Source organism: Triticum dicoccoides, chromosome 6A, assembly GCF_002162155.2.
Source record: "Triticum dicoccoides isolate Atlit2015 ecotype Zavitan chromosome 6A, WEW_v2.0, whole genome shotgun sequence".
NCBI classification, from domain to species: Eukaryota; Viridiplantae; Streptophyta; class Magnoliopsida; order Poales; family Poaceae; genus Triticum; species Triticum dicoccoides.
This window is the reverse complement of record NC_041390.1, coordinates 488604751-488620156: the sequence shown is the minus strand read 5'-3', so window position 1 is coordinate 488620156 and position 15406 is coordinate 488604751.

Below are 15406 nucleotides of genomic sequence, written 5' to 3'. Positions count from 1 at the left end.
GGGCGGGGTGGGACTCGGCCGTTAGGAAGGTCAACTCTTTGCCGTCCGCCCTCCTTTGCCGTCCGCTTGTTTGCTCTTTGTCGTCTACTAGCAGACGGCAAAAAGGGGGCCGTTAGGTTTTTTCTACGCAACTCGTTAGTGGGGCCCATCTCTCTCTTTGCCGTCCGCCAGCTGACGAGAAAGATTCGTTGCCACCCGCTAGCTGATGGCAAAGAACTGGCTGATGGCAAAGACCTTCTTTGCCATCAGCCAGTTCTTTGTCGTCCGTTTTCTGTAAGCGGACGACAAAGACCTTCTTTGCCGTCAGCCAGAATACAGCAAAGAATTGGCAGATGGCAAATAAGCTAATTCCAGTAGTGTTGTTGAAAAATCAAATCTGTGTCCTTGGGTGCATGCTTAGGTCCCATGCAAGAAATAAGAATGAATTTCAAACATCGGGGCACTATTGATTGTCGGCAAAACATTGAGATGCCTGGTTCTTAAATTCTAGTAAATCCAAAACTCGTCTGAAATTCATGAAACTTGGCATGGTATCATGGAGCGGCATCAACATGTCATGGTACAAATTTTGTCCCACTTGGGGTAGGTTTGTGTATATGATTCTCACAAACCGGAGCTTCTCAAAACAAGCATGATGGTTTTTGGTAGGGAACAACCCACCTATCGGGATGAAACGATATCCATTGCCTCTTATTGCTTTCAATTTTTTTTTCTTGTGTCAACATAGAACAACAGGAGTGTTGTGTGAATTTTTGTAATTTTTCGGGGTTCATTTGGACATTTTTATGCATTAACTGAGTTTTCAATGCATTTTATGTGCATAATTCAAATTTGAACTACACGCACATGCTCTAGTGCATATAAATTGGTTGAAAAATAAAATATGTGTCCTTGGGTGCATGCTTAGGTCCCGTGCAAGAAATGGGCATGAATTTCAAACACCGGGGCACCGTTGATTGCCGGCAAACCATTGAGATGCCTGGTTTTTAAATTCTAGTAAATTCAAAATTCTGTTAACCATTCATGTGACGCCAAGTGTGTTGGTTTTAATGGTTGTAGGAGGTGCCGTGCGGACAGCTGCCTGACGTTGACTGAACAAGAGCCGTGCGAGCGCCGTCCGGTGCGCAAGCTCATCGAGAGGCGTGCAAGTTGTCCTCGAGTGCGCAGGCTCACCTCGAAGCGTGCGAGCTGTATGCTGCGCAGGCTCACTAGGAAGCGAGCCCTTTGATTTCCATGGCCGCCCGCCTTGCTCGCGACCTCTCCATTAATGCCCCCCAAGTCACAGTTTAAGTCGCTTTTTAAATATAAAACATTCATCGCAAACGTTTTATTTATAACACCCGTATGCAAACCGACAGCTTCCCCAGAAAGCCAAGAGAAAATGTGCCGAGCAAGATTTCTGCAGCTCTTGATCACAAATGATTTAGATAGAATACCCGTATGTAAAGTGAGAGCAGCGCAAGATTTGTGCATCCCTTCAACGCAAACAGTTGTTCTTGATGACCCGTGTGCAACCACGTACAAACAATTTGGTAAGATTTAGCGCACAAGGTCGGTAACGCACGTGCAGGCCTCCACCTACGCCCCCCTCCTTCGGGTGGTGGTGGCAGAGCAGGTGATGATCCCGGCAGTCGATGGTGGGCTAGCGGCCAAGGCGGCCGACGATGGGGTGGCATCCACGACCACCACCTCCCGCCTTCGGGCCGTGGTGGTGGAGCGGGTGATGGCCATAGTTGTCGGTGTCAAAACTGGCGGGTCTTGGGTAGGGGGTCCCGAACTGTTCGTCTATGGTCGATGGTAATAGGATACAGGGGACACAATGTTTTACCCAGGTTCGGGCCCTCTCTATGGAGGTAATACCCTATGTCTTGCTTGATTGATCTTGATGAATATGAGTTTTACAAGAGTTGATCTACCATGAGATCGTAATGGCCAAACCCTGGAGGTCTAGCTTGTATGGCTATGATAATGAGTATCCCTCTCCGGACTAAGTCCTCTGGTTTATATAGACACCGGGAGGATCTAGGGTTAGACAAGGTCGGTTACAAAGAAAGTAATCTACATATTTTATCGCCAATCTTGCCTTCCACGTCAAGGAGAGTCCTATCCGGACACGGGTGTAGCCTTCGGTCTTCGTATCTTCACATCCCATTAGTCCGGCCCATGGCTAACAGACCGGACGCCCGAGGACCCCTTAGTCCAGGACTCCCTCAGTAGCCCCTGAACCTGGCTTCAATGACAAGGTATCCGACGCGTAGGCATTTCAAGGCGAGTTCCTTCTTCCGAACTCCAAAATAGTCTTTGGATGTATCGACGTGTCCGAACCTATAACACATACACCACACACAACCGTAGAGAGAATATAGTATTCCAGGAGTCCAACCTGCTGACAACTTTTTACAACGCGACATCACGCTCGCCCGGTTTTTCGAACCGTTTCCTGTCCCGCCGTTCCATGTTTCGAGGCACGGTTGCTATTGGCACGTTCTGTCGAAGCAGAGATCGAGTCCCCTCATTACAGGATTCTCATTAATACGAGCGGGGGTAACCCAACCGTTCTGTTGGAAAGATTCCTTAGGAATAGGCAGGCTTTCAGGCTCAGGAGGAGGCGTTTAATCCCCGTTGCCTTTATATAAAGGAACCTAGGGCCGTCCTTTTTGACGCCGAACTTCTCCTCAGCCTCTCCAACCTCGAGTTCTAGCACCCAAGGTTTCGACTTCATTGCTCCGAGCTTCCCCATTATGTCCGAACCCAGCCCTCAAGGACGACGGGTGGCTTCCTCCGTTACGGAGGAGGATATTGCGAAGCTTCGAGGGGCCAGATACCTGACCACGGAAATCCACCACAGGCTTCCTACTCAAGGGCAGGTAATACCGACCGCCAGATCCGGCGAGAGGGTCGTGTTCATCTCACACTTCCTTCGAGGGCTAGGGCTCGCTCTTCACCCCATTATCCAGGGGCTAATGTTCTATTATGGACTAGATTTTCACGATCTAGCCCCGGAGTCTTTCCTCCATGTCTCGGCATTCATCATTACGTGTGAGGCCTTCCAACGAATCCCCCCCACACTTTGGCTTATGGCTCAAGACCTTCAGTGTGAAACCAAAGGTAGTCGACGGGGAACAAACGGAGTGCGGCGGTGCTGTATTCAGCCTGCTCACCAACACTCCTTGGCCAAAAGGCTCTTTTACCAAAACTTCCAATCAATGGCAGCGAGAGTGGTTTTATGTTACGGAACCCCGAAGCACCAAGTGGGTAGCTGCACCTATGTTTCGCCATGGCCCACCGTCACAGCATGCATCATGGGCCAACAAGGGGCTGGATTGGGGATCAGTTGATGAAGTGCGAACTCTACAAAGCCACATCCGAACCCTCCTAGAGAGGGACATCGATCTGGTCAACGTGATTCAAGTAATGTTGATTCGCCGAATCCTTCCATGCCAGCGAAGGCCTCTCCGTATGTGGGAGTTCAATCCAGCAGGACCATGAACCCTCCAATACTTTTCGGCATTACGCACAAAGGGATGTGGCAGTTGTTTTTCGGAAAACGAAAATGTTGGCCGGACACTACTGAGCACACTGGCCTCGACTGTAACCGTCCGGATACCCCGGTAAGCACTTGACTTCCAAACACCTCCCCCCGCCCTTTTTAAGTATGCCGTAATACTTTACTGAGCAAACTATCTCCTTCCAGGGCTGGATAAAGAAAGTGGAGCTGATTAGGTGTCCGACCCCTCTTCCCAAGGGTTCAACGGATCCTGTATTAACAAGGATGCTAGCCCCGGCACCATACCAGATGCCTGTGAAGGAGGGAAGGCAGAGAGGACCAAAGATGGCCCTGTCCCAAAGGTACGCTAGAAATCACGTCCGGAGGAATCAAGATTCCATCGTCCGAAGACAAAAATGAAGGGGAAGTCAACGTCTCTTCCCTCCATGGGAAGAAAAGGGCCGCCTCTGAAGATTGGGAGGAAAAGGCTCCTAAGCGAGGCAAGATGCCTTCGTCGGGTGGCTCGGGCTTGGAGGACAATGTCATTGCGCAGTCCCATGACAAGGACAAGCCTCAGGCCAAATTGTAAGTGAAGAAGGGTGTTTTAAACACGTCCCGTCACTTTCTTATAATGTCTAGAATATATGTTTTTTTGTAGTTCGGCACGCAGTCTTCTTCAACAATCCTCTTCCTCAGGGGATCTTCTTCCAGAGATGATGGAAAGCGAGACGTCTCCACCAGTCTCCTCGCCCAACAGGGCGGACAACTTTGAGGTGTCATCGCGGAGGGTCTCTCCCGATCAAGCAGCACGAGGGATGATGAAGACACAACCCGAAGGTGATACTTCGGTGGCCCAGGTTCCGGGGACCAAGAATAAAGGCCCCGAACATTCCGTTCTACAGCCGGATACGAATAAACAGATTCCTTCAACGGGAGGCCGTACTCCTACGACATCCTTCAGAGACCCAGAGGCACCGGGTATATTGATGAGCATGCTGCGACAGGCATCCGTCTCAGAGGAACATCATACCTTGATGGGCACAATGGTCAAAAAGCTCCTGGCCACTAAAAGCGGATTGAATGAAGCCTTCGTGGGCCTACTAAGAGGCTTCGAGGTTTCTATCGTAATATTGTGTTTTATTCAAGAATACACATGTGTATAGATAGTAGCCCCTGAGACTTTGATTGGCTTCCTGAGGGAGGCGATCAGAGGATCAAAAGATATGCCCAGGAAGTAATGTGATTAATTGGAACACATGCTGTAACCTCCCCAAAAAACTGCCCGGACTGTAGAGATTGTGAATTTGCAACACAAGATTGATGAGGAGATGCTGATATCGCGCTTATCAACAGGCGTCTTGACGATTCGCAAGGTATGTATTCGGAGCAATCCTTACAAATACATATTTGTAATAAGCGTGACGCTGAAAGTCGCATACTAGAATGTGTAAGGCTGCAGATGGTGCCGCCACTGTTGAGAATCTTCGGGTGGAGCTGGCCCGGGCGAAGGAGCAGGCCAGGTTTAGTAATGCAGCTGCCGAAAAGGCATCGGCCGAGTTAAAGGCTGAACAAGCTGCTCGGCATCAAGATGAGGATAAAATATCCTCAATGGCACTCGAACTAAAAAAAGCTACGAGACGCTATGAATTCCTGGAGGAGGAGAATAAAGCCAAAGTGGTTGAGCTTGACAAGGCCTTGCGAGAGGCGAAAGAAGCACGGTCCCAATCAAGAGCGGCCCGTGAGGAGATCCGGCAAGCTGGGGAGATTGCGGATGGTAAGCCATTTTTATTATAGACAAAGTTCAGCTTAACCAAGTGAGGAGTTCTACAGACGTGTTTTTGGACTTCCGAAGGGTTCATCCGATGTGGTGCAATTTTACCAAGCGCAAGAGGGATATGCAACGGAGAAGCTTTTCTGGTCACAATTCGGCGCATCAAAACGCCCTCTGCTACTGAATGAACAAATGTCCCAATGGGCCAGATTCACAGGATATGCGGCGCTGCCATGAAGAACGTCATACTTCAGTTGTGGCCGACTGAGACGATTCCGAATCGCTATTTCGGCTTGGTGCGGCGGCTTGCTGATGCGGTACCACGTACCGATGTCGTGAAGCGGTCGGCGTGCATTGAAGGTGCACGGATGGCCTTTGCCTGAGTCAAGACATACTGGGGGAAGATGAAGGTTGCCGATGTTGCAGTGCAGGGTCCACCCAAGGGCAAGGACCATCATGCACCAGAGCATTACTTTGAAGACGTCTTAGAGGCTGCCCACTTGATAGAGGGTCAATGTTCAAAAGGCATAATATTCGAGTGAACTCTTTACGAATTGTAAAAGACAATTGTTATGATCATTCTATATTTTTATTTTGCCTAAAGGCTTTTGTTCCTCCTGTGCGGCCATTTGTAGATGATCTGAAAGTTTTCCAGTCGTCGGCTTCAGCCCTCTCTTAGGAAGTACGGGGGTGTTCGAAAAAGCATCTGATCACTCTTGACCCAACGTCTTGGTCCGTGAAGGAGGTGTCAATGCGGTGAACCAGGCAACCAGACTATAGGGCGTTAACACTTTCACTTAGCCATAGGAGTTCTATGGTGGGTCTACGACATAGCCCCTGGTATGTATGCGGCTTATTCATGTGATGCGTTTACATATTTGACTGGAAAGAGGTCCTTCGTGTGACATGGAGGGAATCACGAAAGATTCCGATAAGTAATCGAGTGGTTGACCAGCTCTCGCCAGATCATGACAATCAGTTTTCGGCTTTCTCTACTGAGGTGCTTAACCAGGTAAACGGGAAGCACAATCGCAGTAGTTCTCCCTTTACTACCCTAGCTGATAGAGCGGAACGTACGATAGCAAGCACAGGAGCCGGGCAACCCAACTATTGACCCAAGACATGATTCGGAGCTGATGCATATAAGGCCAAACTTGCGACACCGAAGTACGCTATAGAGCTATTCGGACATGTCGGCAACTCCTTTGTTCCCATACCGAGCCCCTGGCAAGTTATGTTGAGGTGTACATTTGAGACAACTGTAGGGCAAAACTCGGTCCTTTTAGAAAAGAGTGGATTATTTTTACTGGGATCTGAGTGATGTGCCAATCGTGTATATAGATAACAAAGCCGCAACCTCGGCTATTTGTTATGCTAGGGGTCTGAGCCGGAGGAAAAGGGCACTTTACAGGCTCGAACTAGAGAGTACGTTCTACAAAAAGTTATTTTGGACCTGTTGTCACACGTCTGCGCGGCCTGTCCTCGGTGAAGGGACTCCTTGACAGAAATAGCCCTTTGGTGAGTGTACGAACTCGGACTTTGATAGAGTCCAAGGCCAGCCATTGAGCCACCTGTGGAGGGAAACTAGAAAAAAAAGAAAAATAATTAAAAAAGGAAAGTTATGGGAGTACTTTCAGGTTCGTCCGTGTTGCGCTTCCGATGTTGCCCAGGGTATTTTAAGTGCGTAGTTATGTATGCACGGTACCGATTATCCAGGTATATGAGGCGTACTGTGGGAGCCAAACTGCTAGTCCTGTATGGGATTTGAATGGTCATGTTGAATGGAGACCGGTGGCTTGATAGCCGACGAGGTATGTGGTGTAATGCCCCCGCTGTGTTGTTTGGCTGAGATAGCCATAGTGTGATCCTCTGCGCGGAGAGACGCTCCAGTCATTCCCCTATTGGAGATGGTGCCATGTGTACCATGTTCACTATTTTTGCTTTGAGGGGAAACTGCTTCTGCTCTCCGGTGTTTGGTTCGCGAGTTTCGTCGTCGTCGCTGTTGTCGGGCGGCTTCTTCCCCTTGTATTCGGCATTTAACTTGCCAGCGTATTTGAAGACCCAATAGCTTCTGTTGGTGTGGTTAGCTGGTTTATTGGGGTGGCCGTGAATCTGGCAGGGCCTGTCCAATATCTTATCCAAATTGGATAGTCCATCTCTATTTGCCTTGAATGGCTTCTTCCGTTGACCGGGTTTGGGGCCGCTGAATCTGGTGTTGACCGTTGTATCGTGTGCTCCCTCATTACTATTGCCACGTTTGTGCTTATTGCTTGTTGATTTCCCTTTGCCATCTCGAACGCCGGAAGTGCCCCTGTCGCTAGCACTATTGCTTCTATGAGCGAGCCAGTTGTCTTCCCCCACGCAAAAGTGGGTCATCATAGTGGTGATGGCTGACATGGATTTTGGTTTTTCCTGACCGAGGTAGCGGGTGAGCCACTCGTCCCGGACACAATGTTTTAAGGCCGCTAGGGCTTCTTCGTCCAGACAGTCTACGATTTGGTTCTTTCTAACTAAGAACGTAGTCCAGAGTTTTCTGGCTGACTCTCCGGGATGTTTGATGATGTGACTTAAGTCATCGGCGACTAGTGGCCGGACATATGTACCTTGGAAATTGTCGTGGAAAGCGTCTTCCAGATCCTCCCAGCTGCCGATAGCATTTTCACGCAGACTATTTAACCAGTACCTTGCTGGTCCTCTGAGTTTTAGTGGGAGGTATTTGATGGCATGAAGGTCGTCTCTGCGAGCCATGTGGATAAGGAGAAGAAAATCCTCGATCCATACCGCGGGATCGGTTGTTCCATCATATGATTCAATATTCACGGGTCTAAACGCCTCTGGGAATTCATGCGTCATTACTTCATCAGTGAAGTAGAGTGGGTGTGCGGCACCTCTATATTGGGCCACGTCGCGACATAGCTCAGATGGAGTCCGTCTGTAGTTTTCGGCCTGGGCGTAACTAGACTTGTCCTGTCCGAATAGGTAGCCGACGTCGCGTGTCGAGGCATGTCCTCACGATCCATAGATCGACCTGTTATGTCGTGTTCTACCGTCCAGGTTCTGCTGAGGGTCGTATATATGACCCCGAGCTGTTTTGTCTCTGTTTTTTTCTTTGGGGTGAGGCGGGCTGCTGTTCGGCTTGAGCTGCTGCTTTATCCCGACTACATAGTGGTTGGTTCGCCGCGTTGTCCCGACCGCGTGGTACAAGTGCCGGCGCCTCCTCATCAAACTAAGGTAGCAATCTATGCTTTGGGTAACCCTTAGTTGTGTGCTTGGGGCCGTATTCTTCAGCCACTAGGATATCTATCCATCTATCCGTGAGCAGGTCTTGGTTAGCTTGAAGCTGCTGTTGTTTCTTTTTTGGGCTCCTTGCCGTGGCTAATAGCCGGCATTTAAAGCGCTCCTGCTTAAGAGGTTCCTCAGGCACGATGAAATCCTCGTCGCTGAGGCTCTCCTCGTCCTCGGAGAGTGGAAGATAATTACTGTCCTCCGAGTCTTCGTGTATGGCATGTTCATGTGGGCTATCGTGCCCGTCCTCTAGTTAATCCTATTCGGATGTTGTCCCAACAGGGGCTTCATTGTCTTCGGCTTCATCCGGGGTGTTGTTTTCTCCGGTGCCGGTATTACTATCTTTTTCACGATGTGACTTAGAGCGGCGCCGCTGATGTCGGCGTCTGGGCTGTGTCTCAGGAGGTTTATCCTCAACTGGATCTTTTTTTTCATCGTTGTTAGTTTCTTTAGGTGTATCCACCATGTATACGTCGTATGAAGAAGTGACCGTCCTGCGTCCAGTGAGTGGTGGGTTTCAGCCCTGCTCTTCTTCGGCATCGTCATCTATACCGTCGAAGTCTTCGGAGTCGTAATCGAACATGTCGGTTGAGTCCTTGACAGTGGCTATGGAGTGGGTGGCGGGTGGGAAGCAAGATTCTTCAACATCAGCCCCTAGTTCCAACCAAACATACTTCGGCTGTGAGTCCCCCACCAAGGACAGGTTTTTCAATGAGTTTAACATGTCACTCAAAGGCGAGTGCTGGAAGATGTCTGCGGTGCTTAATTCAAAGATCGATAAATGATCAAGTTCGGTGTCTGCGGGCTCACATGGTTGAGAACTTGCAGCTGGAGACGAGTCCGAAGTTCCGGTAGTACAGGTATCGTGTGAGATCAAGTCTATGTGCGGCTCCAACGCCGGGGAATCTGTGACCTCCGTTGCGGGTTGAGCTTCTCGTCTTTGGATGGCACAGTCTGCTTCGGATCTAAGGCCAGAGTGGTTATGGGAGTTGTCTCCTGGATGCAGTCCGATGACAGATTTAGGTCATGTCCCTTGGGGTGGCCAGGAGTGGTAGTCACGGTCTCGAATCCGGTGAAGATCAAGTCCCCACAGATGTCCGCGACATAGTTCAAGCTCCCAAATCTAACCTACTGGCCAGGGGCATAGCTTTCGATCTGCTCCAGATGATCAAGCGAGTTTGCCCGCAGAGCGAAACCACCGAACACGAAGATCTGTCTGGGGAGGAAAACTCCTCCTTGGGCAGCATCGTTGTAGATGGTTGAAGGAGCCATCAAACCTCTTGATGACGGCACAGTGGAACTCTCAATGAAAGCCCCAATGTTGGTGTCAAAACCGGCGGATCTCGGGTAGGGGGTCCCGAACTGTGTGTCTAAGGTCGATGGTAATAGGAGGTAATAACTTACGTCCTGCTTGATAGATCTTGATGAATATGAGTATTACAAGAGTTGATCAACCATGAGATCGTAATGGCTAAACCCTAAAGGTCTAGCTTGTATGGCTATGATAACGAGTATCCTTCTCCAGACTAAGTCCTCCAGTTTATATAGACACCGGAAGATCTAGGGTTACACAAGGTCGGTTACAAAGAAAGGAATCTACATATTTAGTCACCAAGCTTGCCTTCCACATCAAGGAGAGTCCTATCCAGACACGGGTGTAGCCTTCGGTCTTTGTATCCTCACAGCCCATCAGTCCAGCCCATGGCTAATAGGCCAGACGCCCGGGGACCCCTTAGTCCAGCACTCCCTCAACGGTGGCCGGCAGTGGGGAGGCGGCCACGACGGCCACCTCCCGCGTTCGGGCCACGGCGGCGGAGCGGGAGATAGCCCTGGCTTTCGACGGTGGTGTGGCGGCAATGGCGGCCGGCAACAGCTGCCGATGGGCAGCGGCGGCGGAGCGTGTGGTGGGTGTTCCGCGCACACTGATACGTCCATTTTGCATCATTCTTTTATATCGATATTTATTGCATTATGGGCTGTTATTACACATTATGTCACAATACTTATGCCTATTCTCTCTTATTTTACAAGGTTTACATAAAGAGGGAGAATGCCGGCAGGTGGGATTCTGGGCAGGAAAAGGAGCAAATATTAGAGACCTATTCTGCATAGCTCCAAAAGTCCTGAAACTTCATGGAAGTCATTTTCAGAATATATAAAAAAATAATGAGCGCACGAAGTTCCAGAGGGGGGCCACACCCTGCCCACGAGGGTGGGGGCGCGCCCTACCCCCTGGGCGCACCCCCCTGCCTCGTGGGCCCCCTGGTGGCCCTCCGATGCCCATCTTCTGCTATACGGAGTCTTTTGATGACAAAAAAATCATGAGCAAGCTTTCGGGACAAGACACTGCCGCCACGAGGCGGAACCTTGGCGGAACCAATCTAGGGCTCCGGCGGAGCTGTTCTGTCGGGGAAACTTCCCTCCGGGAGGGGGAAATCATCGACATCGTCATCACCAATGATCCTCTCATTGGGAGGGGGTCAATCTCCATCAACATCTTCACCAGCACGATCTCCTCTCAAACCCTAGTTCATCTCTTGTATCCAATTCTTGTCTCTAAGTCCGGGATTGGTACCTGTGGGTTGCTAGTAGTGTTGATTACTCCTTGTAGTTGATGCTAGTTGGTTTATTTGGTGGAAGATCATATGTTCAGATCCTATATGCATATTAATACCCCTCTGATTATGAACATGAATATGCTTTGTGAGTAGTTACGTTTGTTCCTGAGGACATGGGAGAAGTCTTGCTATTAGTAGTCATGTGCATTTGGTATTTGTTCGATATTTTGATGAGATGTATGTTGTCTCTCCTCTAGTGGTGTTATGTGAACGTTGACTACATGACACTTCACCATTATTTGGGCGTAGAGGAAGGCATTGGGAAGTAATAAGTAGATGATGGGTTGCTAGAGTGAAAGAAGCTTAAACCCTAGTTTATGCGTTGCTTCGTAAGGGACTGATTTGGATCCATATGTTTCATGTTATGGTTAGGTTTACCTTAATACTTTTGTTGTAGTTGCGGATGCTTGCAATAGAGGTTAATCATAAGTGGGATTCTTGTCCAAGTAAGGGCAGTGCCCAAGCACCGATCCACCCACATACCAAGTTATCAAAGTACCGAACGTGAATCATATGATCGTGATGAAACCTAGCTTGATGATATTCACATGTGTCCTCGGGAGCGCTTTACATCATATAAGAACTTGTCCAGGATTGTCCTTTGCTACAAAAAGGATTGGTCCACCTTGCTACACTTTATTTACTTTTGTTACTTGTTGCTCATTACCAATTATCTTATCACAAAACTATCTGTTACCTATAATTTCAGTGCTTGCAGAGAATACCTTGCTGAAAACTGCTTATCATTTCCTTCTGCTCCTCGTTGGGTTTGACACTCTTACTTATCGAAAGGACTACGATAGATCCCCTATACTTGTGGGTCATCAAGACTCTTTTCTGGCGCCGTTGACGGGGAGTGAAGCGCCTTTGGTAGGTGGAATTTGGTAAGGAGAAATTTATATAGTGTGCTGAAATTTACTGTCATTTGTTACTATGAAAAGTAATCCTCAGAGGGGCTTGTTCGGGGTATCTTCACCTCGACCAGTAGAGCAAACAGTTGCTCCTCAACCTACTGAACCTACTGAAAATGAAAATGAAAATGTTTACTTTGAGATTCCTTCGAGTATGATAGAAAAACTGCTAGCTAATCCTTTTGCAGGAGACGGAACAATGCATCTTGATGAGCATCTAATATATGTGGATGAAGTTTGTGGATTATTTAAGCTTGTAGGTGTGCCCGATGATGTTATTAAGAAGAAGGTCTTCCCTTTGTCTTTGAAGGGAGATTCATTGACATGGTATAGGCTATGTGATGATATGGGATCATGGAACTACAAACGATTGAAATTGGAATTTCATCAGAAGTTTTATCCTATGCATCTTGTTCATCATGATCGCAATTATATATATAATTTTTGGCCTCGCGAATGAGAAAGCATCGCTCAAGCTTGGGGAGGCTTAAATAAATGTTATATTCATGCCCCAATCATGAGCTTCCAAGAGAAATAATTATTCAAAATTTATATGCTCGGCTTTCTGATAATAATCGCACCATGCTCGATACTTCTTGTGTTGGCTCTTTTATGATGAAGACTATTGAATTCAAATGGGATTTATTGGAAAGAATTAAACGCAACTCTAAAGATTGGGACCTCGACGAAGGTAAGGAGTCAGGTATGACACCTAAGTTTGATTGTGTTAAATATTTTTATGGATACCGATGTTTTCCGTACATTTAGCACTAAATATGGACTTTGACTCTGAAATAGTAGCTTCTTTCTATGAATCTTTTGCTACTCATGTTGAGCTCCCTAGGGAGAAGTGGTTTAAATATCATCCTCCCATAGAAGTAAAAGTAGCTACACCTATTAAAATTGAAGAAAAGACTGTCACTTATAATGATCCTATTGTTCCTACTGCTTATGTTGAGAAACCACCTTTTCCTGTTAGGATAAAAGATCATGCTAAAGCTTCAACTATGGTTCGTAAAAGCAATATTAGAACATATACACCTCTTGAGCAAATTAAAGTTGAACCTAATATTGCTATTGTTAAAGATCTCTTGTCTGATAATATTGATGGGCATGTTATTCATTTTTGTGATGAGACTGCAAGAATTGCTAAACCTTGTGCTAAAGATAAACATAGACCCGTGGTAGGCATGCCTGTTATTTCTGTTAAAATAGGAGATCATTGTTATCATGGCTTATGTGATATGTGTGCCAGTGCTAGTGATATACCTCATGAGTTATACAAAGAAATTATGCATGATATTGCACCTGCTGAGTTAGAATATATTGATGTCACAATTTAACTTGCCAATAGAGACACCATTTCACCAATTGGGATTGTTAGAGATGTTGAAGTCTTGTGTGGGAAAACTAAATATCATGCTGATTTTCTTGTTCTTGGTTGCCCACAAGATAGCTTTTGTCCCATTATTTTTGGTAGACCCTTCTTAAACACTGTTAATGCTAAGATAGATTGCGAAAAGGATGTTGTTACTATTGGTTTAGGTGATATGTCTCATGAATTTAATTTCTGTGAATTTCGTAGACAACACCGTGAAGAGGAATTGCCTAGTAAAGATGAAAAGGGAGGTATTACTGTCGTTCCTAATGATAAGGATGAATTGATTCCGCAAAGAATTATTACAGGTTATAGGATGGTAATTGATTTACACTAATTAAATAAGGCTACTAAAAAAGATCATTACCCCTTACCTTTTATTGATCAAATGCTAGAAAGATTATCCAAACATATACATTTTTGCTTTCTAGATGGTTATTCTGATTTCTCTCAAGTACCTGTGTCAGCTGATGATCAATCTAAGACCACTTTTACTTGCCCGTTCGACACTTTTGCTTAGAGACGTATGCCTTTTGGTTTATGTAATGCACCTACTACCTTCCAAATATGCATGATGGCTATATTCTCTTACTTCGGTCAAAAGATTTGTGAGGTTTTCATGGACGATTTCTCCGTATATGGATCCTCTTTTGATGATTGCTTAAGCAACCTTGATCGAGTTTTGCAGAGATGTGAAGAAACTAATGTTGTCTTGAATTGGGAGAAGTGCCACCTTATGGTTAATGAAGGTATTGTCTTGGGGCATAAAGTTTCTAAAAGATGTATTGAAGTTGATAAAGCTAAGGTTGATGCTATTGAAAAGATGCCATGTCCCAAGGACATCAAAGGTATAAGAAGTTTCCTTGGTCATGCTGGTTTCTATTGGAGGTTCATTAAGGACTTCTCCAAAATTTCTCGGCCACTGACTAATTTATTACAAAGAGATATACCATTTGTTTTTGATGATGACTGCGTAGAAGCATTTGAAATACTTAAGAAAGCATTAATCTTTGCACCTATTGTTCAGCCACCTGATTGGAATTTACCCTTTGAAATTATGTGTGATGCTAGTGATTATGCTGTAGGTGCTGTTCTAGGGCAAAGAGTTGATAAGAAATTAAATGTTATTCAATATGCTAGTAAAACTCTAGACAATGCTCAGAGAAATTATGCTACTACAGAAAAAGAGTTCTTAGCAGTTGTATCTGCTTGTGATAAGTTCAGACATTATATTGTTGATTCTAAAGTAACTATTCACACAGATCATGCTGCTATTAAATATCTTATGGAAAAGAAAGATGCTAAACCACTACAAAAAAAGACACATCCGTGACATTTGGGGCCGAACAAAAAAAATTATATCATACATATGACACTTCTATGACGATAATTGTGACAAAACCCGGTATCATCATAGATGTGGTGGGCTCCTACTTCTATGACAAAAAATCATGACAGAAAATGGGCTTTACGTCCTGGGCGGGCCGGGGACGCAGCTGCGTGACATTCTTTGGGCCGTCCATGACGGAAAAAACCGTGGTAGAAGCGAGGGGGAGGAAAATTTCGGGGAGTTCCCGGTTACGGTGGGAGGTCGGGGGCCGAGCGATGCGCGTTTCTATCGTACACATACGCGTGTGTGTGCGAGGCGTTGGCTCTAACTGAACTCGAGCGAGGCGTTGGGCTCTAACTGAACCCGAGTGATCGATCGATGGCTGTTAACTGAACCCGATCGAGCGATTCCTTCGCTACTACTGCTAACTGAAGTCGATCGATGGGATGAACAGTGAGCGTTGCAGGGGGGGTTGGATGAACAGTGTGCGGTGGCGTTGCCTCTGGATGAACAGGACCATGTGGTGTGGTGGAGGGCTGGATGAACAGTAGAAGGTGGAGGGGTGCATGAACAGGACCCTGTGGTGTGGAGGGCTGGAAGAACAGTAGACGGTGGAGGGATGGTTG